This window comes from Lotus japonicus, chromosome 2 (genome assembly GCF_012489685.1).
Source record: "Lotus japonicus ecotype B-129 chromosome 2, LjGifu_v1.2".
NCBI classification, from domain to species: domain Eukaryota; kingdom Viridiplantae; phylum Streptophyta; class Magnoliopsida; order Fabales; family Fabaceae; genus Lotus; species Lotus japonicus.
In genome coordinates this window covers 70,486,721-70,501,556 of record NC_080042.1, presented here as the reverse complement: position 1 = coordinate 70,501,556, position 14,836 = coordinate 70,486,721, and the positions used below count along the sequence as shown (strand labels likewise).

General features: G+C 33.7%; 1 long non-coding RNA gene across 1 annotated transcript; it reads right to left on the bottom strand.

Annotated features, from left to right (window-relative positions):
* Positions 1 to 10,772: 10,772 nt before the first annotated feature.
* LOC130735605 (uncharacterized) lies at positions 10,773 to 12,219 on the bottom strand. Its single transcript, XR_009018514.1, has 3 exons — positions 11,982 to 12,219; positions 11,774 to 11,821; positions 10,773 to 11,166 (listed from the first exon to the last, which is right to left on the bottom strand). It is a non-coding gene; the product is annotated as an uncharacterized LOC130735605 (long non-coding RNA).
* Between the last annotated feature and the right edge of the window lie 2,617 nt (positions 12,220 to 14,836).

Genomic DNA, 14,836 nt, shown 5'->3' with positions numbered 1-14,836 from the left:
ATCCCAGGAATAATAATACAATAACAATACAACATGGCTTTACTAATGTTTTGTTTGGTAGAGAAAAGAGAGATAGAGAAGAGAGAGTAGGGAAGAGAGAAGTTGAGTAGAGAGAAATATGTGAGAAACAGAGTGGATTTAGAGGTTGTTTGGTATGATAGAAATAAAAGAGAGATAAAAGAAAGAATGACGTGTAAAGTTATATTTTGTGTAAAAGTACATTTTTATCTTAACATATATAATATTAAAAATAAAGATAGTGATAACTTTAAGGGCAAAACAGGAAAGAATAAAAAGTAGCATCAACTTTATTGATTTCTCTTCAAATTGAAGAGACTCCAAAAAGCTTCCCATCTCTCTCTCCACGGCCCCTCTCTCCTCTGTATCATTCATACCAAACAAGGTTGGTATTGCCATCTCTCTTCCAATTCTCTCTTCAGTATTTCTCTCTCTCCCATCTCTATGCTAACAAACATAGTGTAAGGGTGTCTTGCCTCTTGGAGTGATGGTGATGAAGCAACACCTAACAAACGAACAACCTTTACTAGGGTTCCACCACATTGTAGCGCCATCACTCCCTTGGGCTTCTTCTACTCCATTGTCACCTCCCTTGGGGGCTTCTCCCCTTTGGCGGGTTATGTTATGCTTAGATTTTTCTCCTACTTGGTTAAATTTTTTCTCGTATTTTAGGTGGTTTATTGTAAGACCTAGGATTTTATAATTAAATAATTAATTTCCAGCTCACGCATAGGACTCTGTGTAAGCGTGAGTGGAACTTGACTTGTGTTTGACGTTTTGACTAATGTTATGAAGACGAAAGTTCGCAGTATGTTTAAGGATGACATTATAGTCATTTTGATTGATAGCACGAGCCATATTCGCACCCGACTAAGGTCGAGAGTGTCCAAAAAAGGCTATATCCGCTCCTAGAGCACTGTTAAAGAGAATTTTAGAATTAAAGAGAGAATAAGAACCTCTGAGAATTTTTCCCATGACCATCTTTCCGATACGAAACCCTGGACTGTACGCTTGTTAGGTTTCGCTTTCTGGAAGTTCGCCGAAGCCAGACTTTAACTTCTCGGGGACTTTAACTAAGACCCTGAATGAAGATTTTTTCTATTTGGAGCTTCTAACGAAGTTTCCATCCACGCTGCCTCATTTCTTTCGAAGTTTGTGATATTTCTTTATAAGGAAGTTTCTTCATCCGACGTCGACTGCAAAAAGTAGTTTTTTGGCGTAAATCGACTCACACCGTCTTTGAGACGTTTTCCTCAATTAAATGAACCTTGATTTGAGTTTCGAAATTCTGTCGCCGAATACTCAATTTTTATCAGCAGACGAAAGTACCAAAATGACTAGAACTGCGAAATATCGATTTTTCGGATTTTCCCCTCACCTATAAAAAGGGAAAAAATGAGAAATTTCTCATTTTCTCCCAAGAAGTGGCCGAAGCTTAGAGAGAAAGAGAGAGTGGAGCAGAGCTTTTTCATCCTTTGCCCGATCGTCATAATTTCGGAAGCTACACGTAGGCACAGAGGTAGGGATGCTTGATCTTACTTTTATTTCAGCTTTCTGTCGGCTTATTCTATCTCTTTCTGTGCTCAAAGTTTTGAGCTTTTTGTAAAAATGTATGATTACCTCGATTTTTCTTTCCAACTATCTTCTACTACAACCCAACATGCTACAATCACTGTCGGATCGTTCGGATTTTCACCGAGTCGCCGTAGATCTGAAAAACGGACTAAAAACCCATTTTTCTTCACATGTGCTTACTTTCTTATCAAAAAGTCGCAACCAAGCTTAGTACCCTTGAGATTAAGTGCTATAAACGTCGTTATGAACAACCTCATCAATTTTGTTTTTCAGAATTTCAACTTTGAGTTTTTTGTCATTAATTATTTACCAAAATACCCCTAAGTCATATTTTCAGTCGTTAAATATTTATGAGAGTTTCCCTGGCCTAGATATCACCTACGAATACCTAGGAATTAAATTAGATCGAAGAAAAAGTTCGGGCTTATTTTCTAAAGTGGCCGAAACTTAGTGTTATGGTGCCTTGTCCAAAAATAATTTTTGGGTCTCTATGACCTGAGCTATAGCGTAGCTCTTTCGATTGTCGAAATTTTGGCGTTGGTTTCGTGTCATTCCGAGTTCTGTAGCTCAAGTTATGCGCGTTTTAGCAAATGAAGTTCTGTTGTCAATTTGTGCCTAAATAGGAACTTTGAAGCTTTAAAAGCTTTCTTTCCGGTTTCGATTAGTGTTATTAGATAGTGTTGCTTCTAGTAGGGCTTGTGTTGATGATTGTGTTTCCTTGTTCTAGGTTCGCAATTTCCATGCACAACTTCTACTCACGAAGGTAAGGGTAACTAAGTTTTAGAGTGTCCTTGAGTCTTGCATGTATTTATCGCACTGCCTGCGTTTGAGATGAAGATATTTATATTGATTGACATTGGATTATGATTAATATGCTGAACTGGGAAAATGTTTTCTGGAGGCTTCGGCCGAGTGAACTTATTGAGACGTGTGTCTCCGTTTTCTGAGAGGCTTCGGCCGTTTACTGGTTTCTGTCATTGAACTGAGTTGGTATGCAATTGAATTGAATTATGTTCGTTGATAATATGAATAACATGTGATTACTCCGAATTAATCATTGGTTTGGGCATTGTTGTTGACTGACTTGGCATATACGGCTTGGTCTTTAAGTGGCAATGAGGTGGGGTGTGGTCTCGCATGATTGTCCCGTCCTTCGAGACGTTATACAGTGGCGATGAGGTGGGGTGTGGTCTCGCGTGATTGTCCCATCTTGCGAGATGTCCTAAAGTGGCGATGAGGTGGGGTGTGGTCCCGCGTGATTGTTCCGTCTTGCGAGACGTTATTGATCGATCCACTTTGGTAGCAGCATATAGTTGCATTATAGGGAACTAACACATGACCCTATGTTGTTGGATTTTAGTTATTGGTTTATTGATATCTGATTTGATGTTATATTGTTGAGGTTATTATTATCTGAGTTAATCTATGTTAAGTTGTTGATATATGAGTTTAGTTATATCGCTGATTTTGTTAATATCTGGATTAACTTAAGTTGCAAGTTTATTTACCATACTAGGTAATTAAATTTGAATAGCATGATTTTCTCTTTTATATGTGGTAGTTGCATGGAGTTAACCCTTTCTATTTGCTACTTGTTGTTTGGGCGCTTAACGCTATTAGGCGATGAAGAGCCTTCTAGCGATGCTTAGCCATGCTGAGATGGAGGAGGGATAGTAACCGGCGGAGCAAGGATGGAAGAAGCTGTATAGTTTCCTCTTAGTAGTTTATGCTTTGAGTCTTCTTTGTTATCTGAAAACTCTGCTACTAAAACCCTGTTTTTACCACTGTTTAAGTGTGCGTACTTATTTTGGAAACTTGCTTATGCTATTGTAAGACACTATTATTATATGTCGGAAACGGGTTGTTTAATTAAGGTTATGTTATGGTTTCGAGTATGTTTAGTTTGTTTTCAAAAAAAAATTATATATCGTGTTTTCTTAGGATTACGAAATAGTCCTTAGACTTTGTTAGGTTACTAATGTGACTCCTCAGTTGAGAAATTGGGGCGTTACATTTATTATCTAAATAAGTAACCTTTTGCTAGGGTTCCACCACATTGTAGCGTCATCACCTCCCTTGGGCTTCTTTTGCTCCATTATCACCTCCTTTCAGGGCTTCCCCTTTGGCGGGTTATGCTCTTCAACTAGAAAGGCTTTCCTCCTACTTGGTTAGATTTTTTTCCAGCATTAGCTGACATATTATCTAAACAAATATGTTTTCTTGCTATGTCCTTTCTTTGTAACCCTCCCGACGCTGTTAGCCACCACAATCCACCTTTCCTTCTTGAACCCTCTCTTCACCCTCCGCTCACCGCCTCGGTAGCAGAATTCAGCTAGCACCTACTAGATTCGGGCACTGTCTCCGCCTCAGTCTTCGTTATCTCTATCTTTTCCGCCTCCATCCATGGTGTGGATGTGCTTACTCACCTCTAACTAAGGTACCTTAAGAATATTCAAAAGCTATCGTGTTAGATCCTTGTTTCTTATAGATGCTTGATTGATCCTTGTTGGTGTCGCTATAGTCATGATTCAGACGTCTTATTAGTAGCACATTTTGCAGCGCTGACAGAGTTGGTTAAATAGTTATGTGAGGTTGATTAAAATAACTTATTGTTTAGAAGTTTATTTCTTGCTCATTTATTTGAGATTTTTAGGGGCTTCATATGGTCTTTAGGATATTGCATCACTTTTTTGAAAAAGTTATTTTCCTTTATTTGAAGCTATCGTCAAGAATGAATATAATGAATGACTAGTGTTTTTACCCGTGCGCTGCACGGCGAAATTTAGTACTATTGTATTTGATACACAATAAATACTATATATATATATAATTTCTCTAAATTTATTTTTTTTATATTACGAACAATGCACTTAAATTATTTAAAAATGAATTCTTCTATTAGCTTTAACATAAGTATTTTCATGTTGAATGTTCTCACCCGTGCAAGGTGGATTTTGCTCATAAATATTAATACTTTCTAATCTCTGCAAGACATATTTTTAGTATTAAATTTCCATATTAATATTTTTATCCTTAAATTATTAAAAATATTAAATATAAACACTGAAGTAATTTCTTGTACATATTAGTACTTGGGTTACATTTTTTAATAACTAATTTTAATCTAATCATATTAATTTAGATATTTATAAGATCTTTTATTCTTGTGTAACATATCTTTACTTGACATAAGTTATAATTGTATATATTTATTCATAAAATTATTTAATTTATTCAGAAAATTATTTAATGTATTCTTATATTTTTATTAATTTCAGTATTATACAAATTTTAAACAATCAATAAAAATAAAAATATTATTGGAATTTATCATAAAATTATTTATAATTTTAGATAATTAGTTATTATTTAGAAATATTAACTTTGAAGTTTGTATTGTTTCTAAGAATAAAAATATTAATCTACCCGATTGTAAAATGTTGATTCTCGTTCTTTGTATTTTTATTACGTAATTTTGCATCCCAAGTTACGTATAATCATAATTTTTAATACCCGTAGATCATGTTTTCACTCTTTATAATTTTTTAAAATTGCTTAACTAATGAATTTAGTAAAGCCAAAAGGAGCGGGTATTAATCCAAATATTAAAACAAACTTTGCCAGGTCCAGAATAGTATTAATCCATATATTAAAGAGAACCAATGTATTAGTTCTTCAAGGGATGATTTCCATCATTTTCTTGCTACCTAATTATAATTTAATAAAGTACTTAAAAAAAAGTCATACAAAAGTTGTCATAGTGAGACTCAAACGTTTGGTACATGGTTTTCAAGCCCATTAGAGCCAAATCAAAACTAAGATAATGCTCAGGCAAAATGATATTAATCAAGACATAGAATAATGAGGTAGATTACAAATAGCGAGAGTTGTAATTGAGAACCATAGAAAGTTTACTAACAAAAGAGATGAAAACATGTAGCATAGGCCCTGCACAGCTAATTTCATTGAAATTGATTCATGTATAGCCGACACTAATTACATTGGTTCTTAAAGAAATGACTGAATTTAAATGATCCTAGCATTTCATTGTAAAGAAAGAAAAAAAAAAAACAAAATACAACAATGGGAGATCTACCTCCTGCAATTTAATGACTACTCTAAATCTAATATTTCAAATACTTCAAGTCCTTCCAACGTGAGCCATGAAAGTCCACAGTCTTGAAATCATTATAAGGTTCATCAAGGCACATAAGTGCTTTTTTGTTAAAGCATTCATCATAACAGCAAACCTAAAAAAACAATGAAAATCAATAGGGATATAAAGCATTGGGAAAAATCCATCTTTGGATAGTGCTCCAAATATTTGACGGTGAAATCAAATTTGAAAGACACATGCCCCCATTGTGCTCCTTGAGACAAATTCAGGCACGCTCTTAGCAAGAGTTAGAGTATGAAGGGGACTTCCTTCATTAAGCACTGGATTAGTCACAACAACATCTTCATTCAGCTCAGGAATTTATACTTCAAGTGTTTGGCCAAAATGAGCAAGACTATGACTGAGCATATCCAAAAGCAAAGCATTAACAGACACTTGTAATACTCTTACAACCTGGGGCTGGATTAGTCACAACAACATCTTCATTCAGCTCAGGAATTGATACTTCAAGTGTTTGGCCAAAATAAGCAAGACTATGACTGAGCAGATCCGAAAGCAAAGCATTAACAGACACTTGTAATACCCTAATCAACAACCTGGGGTTGCAAAGATGACATTGACAGACACTTGTAATACTCTTATAAACAACCTGGGGTTGCAAAGAAATTGACCAATCAACATAAACTGAATACTTGGAAAGGATCAGCTGTATAAGGATCATTCTGGAAATTAGAGGCAATAAACTGAATCATACCAACTTTATCAATGGTTAATCTTTCACTGGTTAATTTGTCATGGCCTCACGGGTCATCCTTATCATTCTTTTAATTCTTCCATGTCATATTTTGACTATTAGAGTCTTAGTACCACAAAATCTATCTATATACTATAGAAAAGAAGAACTCTGTGAGACCCACTTAGATGAGTTGGCACTCCCAGGTTCACTCTTATCCACCCTCCCTCATTAGCTGACAAGTGTCAAGCTCTAAATCATTCTGACAAATTTATGGTGAGACAATTTCTCCTTAATTTTGGTTTTGTGGCCCATCATTGACAATCTATTGAATAATCATAAAAAATCTCATTAATTGTTGATTAATTTTTTTTAACTGTCCATTTATGCTGAATCCAAAGTCATCACCCATCATTAACTACTTATGGAATAGTCATTCAAAATACTATTAATTGTTGTTTAATTTTTTTTAAACTCTCCATTAATGCTGTAACAAAAGTCATCACCCATCATTGACTACCTATGGAATAATCATTCAAAATCACATTAATAGATGTTTAATATTCTTATTCATACATAAGGCTTAAAAACAAAAACTTTCTCACTTTTGTTATACGTATTTTGCTTTTTTTTTATGTGATTAAAACTGATTTTGCTAACCTTTCAAAAAGTACGTTTTTGAAATCAAGATTCAAATTTTAAAATTTTGACAACCTATAAATTCAAATTTTGAATATTCTTTTTGGAACAATATTCTCCTTCCTTTTTTCACGTGCAAACAACATAAACCCTAATTGTTTTCATCTATATAAACTCTCTTATGTAATTCTTCTCCTCTATCATTCCATTATTTAACCATCATCTAAGAGCTTTGAAATAACTATTGTTGTGATGACTGGGAAATTGAGAAGCAAATGTTGAAAAAGCAAAAAAAGTTTAGGTATTGCTTCTGATTCAACCAGTTTCTTGCCATATCATAAGGGTATAGTTACATTTCTATGAACATTATGAAATGATCTGCAACGTGTGTGATTTATTGAAATGATTTTGATTAGAGTGATGCTTTTTTACTTTTCCTTCTGTAATTTCATAGGCCTCATCACCATGGGACTTTTATTGCGAATTGGAATTGGGGATGGTGAGCTTATATGAAAGATTCTTCAAGAGTGAATACAACAAGTGAGGTTTTTGCCCTCTTCCTACTTTCTGTTAGATTTTGCTGAATTTTTTTGTTTGTTTTTCCAAAGTGGCTTGGTTGAGTTTTGTTCTACAATTAAAAACCAAAGAAGAGATACGAGGAAGGAGAGGTAAGCCTTATGAATTTTTTGATTCACATTTATTTTGAGCAAAGCATATTGAAACATATAACTCAAGAAACATATACATCTTTATATTTTAGGCATGAATCTTCATCTACTGACCTTGCTGCTTGATTTAATGTTTAGCATGTTACAATTTGGTTATACTCTTTTTCTTTTGGTGTTCACAGATTTTGGTTGATGATGACAGTGTTGAACAGTTGCGGCTTACATAATTAGTATTAAGTGATGTAAGTTAAAATAAAATTAAATACTATTATATATGCACATGCTATCACTATAGATAGTTATGTATTGTGAATTTCAATTTTTACTCTTATTTCAGGATAGTTCAGATCCGTTCATGACAAATACTTCTAGATTAAAAGCTGATGCATCTTCTTCCAACTTAGCAAAGATTGTCGTTTTATGTTGTAATTTATTTATTTATTTGTGCACTTTGAGTTATTTACTGTTTTGCGTTTAGATTATGGTGTGAATATTATATTTTTTAGGTCATATAGAATTTTTTAGGACATAATATTATATTTAAGTTAATGGAGTTCTTTTTTTATAAAATGTAAACAAAAATTGAGATTTGAGTTTGAAATTTTAATTGAGTACTAAATAATAGTAATTGGAGCCTAATTTTCAGTCAGATTTTAAAACACTTGATACATTTTTTTTAACAAAATAAGCAAATCAATAATAAATATAATGGGTAGATATTAACTTTCTTATGCAAAATCAGATTTAGTTTGTGATCAATATAAATAAGAGAAATCTGTTTATTTAATGAAAAGGAAATGAATAATCAATTTTAAAAAAATCATTTTGATTGGGATACATTTAATTTCAAGGTAAAATAAATTAAAAAATGTCAATTCTGTTTTAGTGAATAAATTTGATTTCTCCTTTAATAATAATTAATGGAGTTTCTTTAACTTTTTTATGTAATAAATATAAAATTTAGAATAATTCCATAGATTATGGTGTGGATATTCAATTTAATATTGAAATTTGAGTTTGAAATTTGAAATTGAAAATTGGTTGTGAATAATAGTACTTGCGTCAAAATTTATGGTGTGATATTAAAAAAATGTAAACGCTTAATCCTTTAGTTTTAATGAAAAAAGAAAATAAATATTGAATTTAATGAGTGCAGTACATAATCAACTTTCTTAAGCAAAATCAGATTTAGTTAGTTATGAGTATAAATAAGGCAAATCCGTTTTTTAAGTAAAAAGGAAATGAATAATCAATTTAGAAAAAAAAAACATTCTAATTGGGCAACATGAAATTTCGGAGTGGAATGATGAAAAAAAGAGTCAGTTCCGTTTTAATGAGTAGATTTTGATTTTTCCTTTCATAATAATTATTGGGGTTTCTTTTACCTTTTTTAGAAAAAAGGTAAATAATGGAATGATCTCATAGATTAAGGAGCGAATATTTAATTTTATTTAATTAATTTATTATTTTTAAAATTGTAAAAAATAATTTTGCGATTTGAGTTTGAAATTTAAAATGGGTACTAAATAAAAGTAATTTGATCCAATTTTTCACTCGGATTTTAAATTATTTTGCTCAGACACAGAATACGCTTTTCTTTCCACCCTAAATCATTTGTAAATTCATTCATAATAATTAATTAGGTTTCTTTTAATTTTTTAAGAAATAAATATAATTTATAGAATGATCTCATTGATTAATGAGTCAATATTCAATTTAAGTTAATGGATTTCCTTTTTTAAAAATTGTAAAAAAAAATTGAGATTTCAGTTTGAAATTTAAAATGAGTACTAAATAATAGTAGTTGAGGCCAAATTTTCAGTCAAATTTTAAAACATTTTTCTTAAATGAGTACTATATACTTATGATTAGATTACATGGTAAAAAAGTTCGACGGGGAAAAACATTCTACACAAGAAATAGTTCATGTAAAAACTAATAATTTTTGCTAACTCTTCATTCCCATCCTTCCCTTATGGCTCCTAGCTTTTACCACTATTGTTAACTCTTGGGAACAATTTTTAATCTAATTTAAATATATTTTTTATAATTTTAAAAATATTTAGGATTAAATGTATATAAAGTTTTTGTCAAATTTTGCAAGTTGTGTAATACTCATTGATATTTTGTTTGGTTGAATGCTCATTTTTCAATTTTTCATATCTTAATTCAAGGCTTAATAGCTTTTTTGGTCCCTCACTTATCACAGTTTTGCACTTTTGGTCCCCAATAAAAAATTAGCATTTTTGATCCTCTACATTGCTTATTTGTTTGCAAAAATGATCCCTATTTAGACGAAAACTGCAAAAGTGTGTAAATATGAGGGACTAATTTTGCTAATTTTTTCCTAAAGGGACCAAAAGTGAAAAATTGTGATAAGTGAGGGACCAAAAGAGCTATTAAGCCTAATTCATTAATCGTGCTTAAATAATGAGATCAATATTCGCCGTGCAACGCACGGGGTAAAAACGCTAGTATGCTTGAAAGCTGAATAAGACATTTTGCAAGCCATATTAAACCATAAATTAGTGTATTAATTACATAAGAAAATTGAAATTGATCTAAACTATCAATTTTTTTTATTTCTTCATTATTTGAAATGAATTTCTTTGAAAAAGAAAACAAATAAGGAAGCACTTTCTTCATTTCAAACAAAAAGCACTTTCACATTACATAGCTGACGTTGGCCCCATGGACCAAACAACTCAAACATAAGGCAAATAATTATCTAATCAATAACCTTAAAAAATTGAATAAGGAAAAAGTTAAAAATAATGCTTGAAACAAATGAAAATTTTCTAATACAAATAAGATTTGCAGTAACTTTTTCTAAGAGTATGTGAGTTGTTGGAAATGTTCAAAGAGACATCATAGTTTTCATTGTCCTTTGAACTAACCATGGCTTTTAATTTGGTCATGACAGTAACAATATCATAATTCTGTTCATGATTACTAAGGGAGCTTCTGGGGAAAATGATCCTGGGCCAATAACATCCTAAAACTTCTTCAAGGCACAAAAGAATAAGGCCAAGCAGCAGTATCAAATTACGACAAAAATATATTGTTCAATTTCAGTTATAATACACAATTCTGTACATAAAAATTGATGAACATTTAGCAGGATTGAAGAAAAGAACCTTATTGGTATTTTAAAGACGATCCAATAAGAACTTGGTGTCATTAGATACTTGATAATTTATATCACATTGCTCTAAAAAATTAAAGGAGATGGGTAATGAATCTTTGATGAATTCCTTCTTACCTTACATGAAACACCGAATACTCTCTAAGGGATATATAATGAATGATTATACACCAAGTGGCCAAGTTTCCAATATCACCAAGTGTTCTGCAATTCCTTCACTCTACTGCTACGTTCTTCTTGTGCTCCTACTCTATTCCAACAAATGCTTCACCTAGTCATGACATTACAATAGAAGCCCCCATTAATATATATATATATATATATATATATATATAGCTTTCAATCTCAATACAGATCACATACTCTCTCTGTGGATAAAAATGAGTTACCATCAAAACAGATGTTTGAAATCCAAATGAAGTCTGAAGTGAGAGAGAGAGAGAGAGAGAGAGAGAGTCAGAAACTAATGGTTTTTCCTCCGTCAATTAAAGTTTGAAATTTTGCAAGTGAAACAAATTGGATGACAGGTAAGACTTAAGATTGGGAAAAAGGGCATTAAATTCAAATTTGAAAACCACAATATTTGGAAACAACAATAACTTTGAAATTGTCGCATAAGGCGGGGAGAAGGAAGTGGGAATGTATAAATTCATAAATAACCTCTGACTTTTCTTTTTACAAAAACCCAATTTAGAGTTCAAATCAAATCCATATCTCACAATAAGAGATATAGAGAAATTAACTAATGAAGCAGATATAATCAATTTAAAAATAGTATTAGCTCATTAGAAACAACAAATCACAATGCCTGCACATAATAGCCAATTTCAGTGGATAGTTATATAACAACCAACATAAAGGGCAGGATAGAAAACTACCTCTTGAAGCATTCCACATAAAGAATAATAGTGGAGACAACTATTTTCCTGCACAAAGGGGGAACATGAGCTTCATGAGACAATAAATGAAAACACTGAAGACATACACATTTTAGAGAAAATAAATTCATAGAACTTGAGGCAATAGCAGAAATGAGAAAAGAAATGATATTGTGTTACAACATAACTGTACAGGTAGATTGTTTACCTCTTCAAAGAGCATACTGAAACAGAAGGTCAATTAGTTTAAGAAGTCCAAGCCTCCAGAACCATGTCTAGGATATGCAAGAAGGGAAAGAGAGGTGGGAAGAGGGAGAAGTGCAGGTGAATGCGATGGTGAGTGAGACAGTGGAGAGAAAATATAAGAAAGGGGATCTATTTCCAAACTAATCCCAGGAAGATAGCATAAGAAGAGCGAATACCGTAGACGTCCCCGTCAATCTCGCGAATTCCACAACTGATTCAATGCAACAATCCAAAACGACATTAGATTAATGCATTCCAGTAAAACAAAATCAAAATCAAAATCAAAGGAGTGATAAAATATTACAGTTTATTTAGGTGGGGAATAAAATATTGCCAAAAATTTGTGGAGTTGACACATCAGCTAACAACTTCATACATCCTCCAAATTTTAATATATGTATTGATTGATTAAAAAAATTATCTTCTAGAAGTTAAATTTTCATGTCCAAGTTGAAGTCCAAATTTTGGGAGTGCAAAAAATTGGTGGCCACTAGGGTGGGCTAGTTATATTCTGGTCCACCCATGGACCAGAAGGGTAATTTTGTCTTTCCCCCTTCCCTTTACCCTTTTTCCTCTCCCTCTTCCCTTTACCTTCCCTACCTAGGTTAATCTGAAATCTAAAAGGAAACAAGCTCGGGCATCAATGCATCATACTCGTGAAGAATCAGCAACAACACAAGCATCGATCAATGGCGATCTGCTCCTCAATAGTTTAACATCGATCTGGTCCCATCGATCTGCTCCAGTCCCCACCACCATCTTCACATCAAAGTACCATCTTCAACCTCTAGCCCCTTACACTCTTCGCATCAGACCCATCGATCTGCTCCTTCGCACTGAGTCCCACGGTCAAGGTCGAAGCTTTAACACCGTGTCATATACCAAGATGGTTTCGCTCCAACCCCTCTTCATGTCCCGGGTCGGGCACCAGATGCTCGATGAAATTGGGCTTCGAATCATCAAGATAGTTCACGGAATCGAGGGTGAAGTCCGCGGTGGCGCGGATGAGAGGGACGCCTTGGCCGGCGGCGCACCAGAGCTTGAGGCGGTGATCCTGGCGGTGGCGAAGCGTGCCGGCGAGTTGGTAGTAGTGAATGAGAGCTTGTGAAAGGGAGGAGGACGAGGTCGAGGGTTCTCCGTTGACGGATTTGGGTACTGGCCTCAGTGTCAATTGAAGCCACGGTGGTCTCTTTGTTGATTCGCGCCACCATTCTGGTCGCGATGGCTTCAACGGTGGATGCATGAGGAGCAGCCGTCAGAGTGGGATGGATGTCGGCGAAAACCCTCTGCCAAGGCTCAATCGCTGACTGCATGGAAGAGTTGGGGAATGGAGGTTGAAGGTGGCAGCGAGTTTGAGATGGACAGCGAGATCAACCGGCGCATCTTAGCCACAACCAAGTACATCAGCTACGGTTCACTTCGGAAAAGCACTGTCCTCTGTTCTCTTCGCGGCGCCTCCACCCCGTTTTCAACTGAAGGGATGATTTTGAGTTGTTCATCTCCAGATTGAGCCATAGGGTTGTGTCCCTGATATGAATTTTTTTTTTGTGTTATTTTGAGTTTTCTGTATGAATTGATATTTGGAATTGATTTCTGGTACGTATTTTGAGATTACTTCAGATCTGGTTATTTTGATTTCTGGAGTTTATTTTGGAATTGATTTCTGGAAGTTTATTTCCGTTTTCCTCTTAGAATGAATCAGTTTATTTGTGAAATTATTTGTGAATGATGATGGAGGGGTTGAATTGAAGGAGGCATGGTTTGGCTTCGCTATGGAGGTCTTGACAATGGAGGTTGGTGGTTTAATGCAGTTTCGCAGGGATTCGGGGAAGGGAGAGGAAGGAGAGGAAGGGAGATAATGATATAACATTTTACATTTTTACCCTTTTAGTTTTCAGTAAATCCTAACCGTTGATCTAAAGAATATTCCAAGATTCTCTAATCCAATGGTGTTTAGGGGGTGGTCCATCGGTGGACCAATTTAAAAGTTCCCCACCCTAGTGGGCACCCAAAAAATAGACATTCAGAAGTTGAAAATCCAGAATACATAAACTTAGCATCTAGGCGTGGATTTGTTTCACGATATTTTTGAAACTGAACTCCTGAAAGCTTTGCGTGTCGGAAGTACAAAATAAATACGCGTCTAAAAGTTGAACATCCGGAACACAAAAATTTATCTCTTGAAAGTTCAATTTCCGAAAGTGTATTTAATTAGCACTATCAAAACGGAACTTCATAAGCTAAATTATTAAGAAACTTCTCGAAGTGCAAAATAAATATACTTCTAGGATACCAAAACTTTAGCTTTGGAAAGTTGAACTTCTATAAGCATATTTGTTTCGTATTTTCAGAACTTAAACTTATGAAAGTTTAATTTTTGAAAGTGCGAACATATATATTTGAAAGTTCAAATTATAGAAAAAAAAATTTAACTTTTAAGAGCTATACAAAAACCCTAAAACGCCCTTAAGTGTCTTCGAACACTTTCTACACTTAAGGGCATTTCAATTTCAAATACATAATTATTTTAGGCGTGAAAATATCATTTGAATGGTGTGTTAATAAAAACTAAATAGAGGGTGAAGGGTCCAGATGTCGTGGATTCACCGTGATGATAATTCTTCTGCTGATTCACTTGCTCGTTCTTCCAAGCTAGAGACTCATATGTTGAAAGATTCTCTAGTCATCCCTTAGTTTGTTTCTTTGCCAGTTGTTAATTTCCCGATAAACAAAAAATAAAAGTTAAATAGAATTAAGAAGGAATTGCATCAAAATCAAAGTGAACAGTAGAATTTGGTCAGTTTCTGAACTAATATA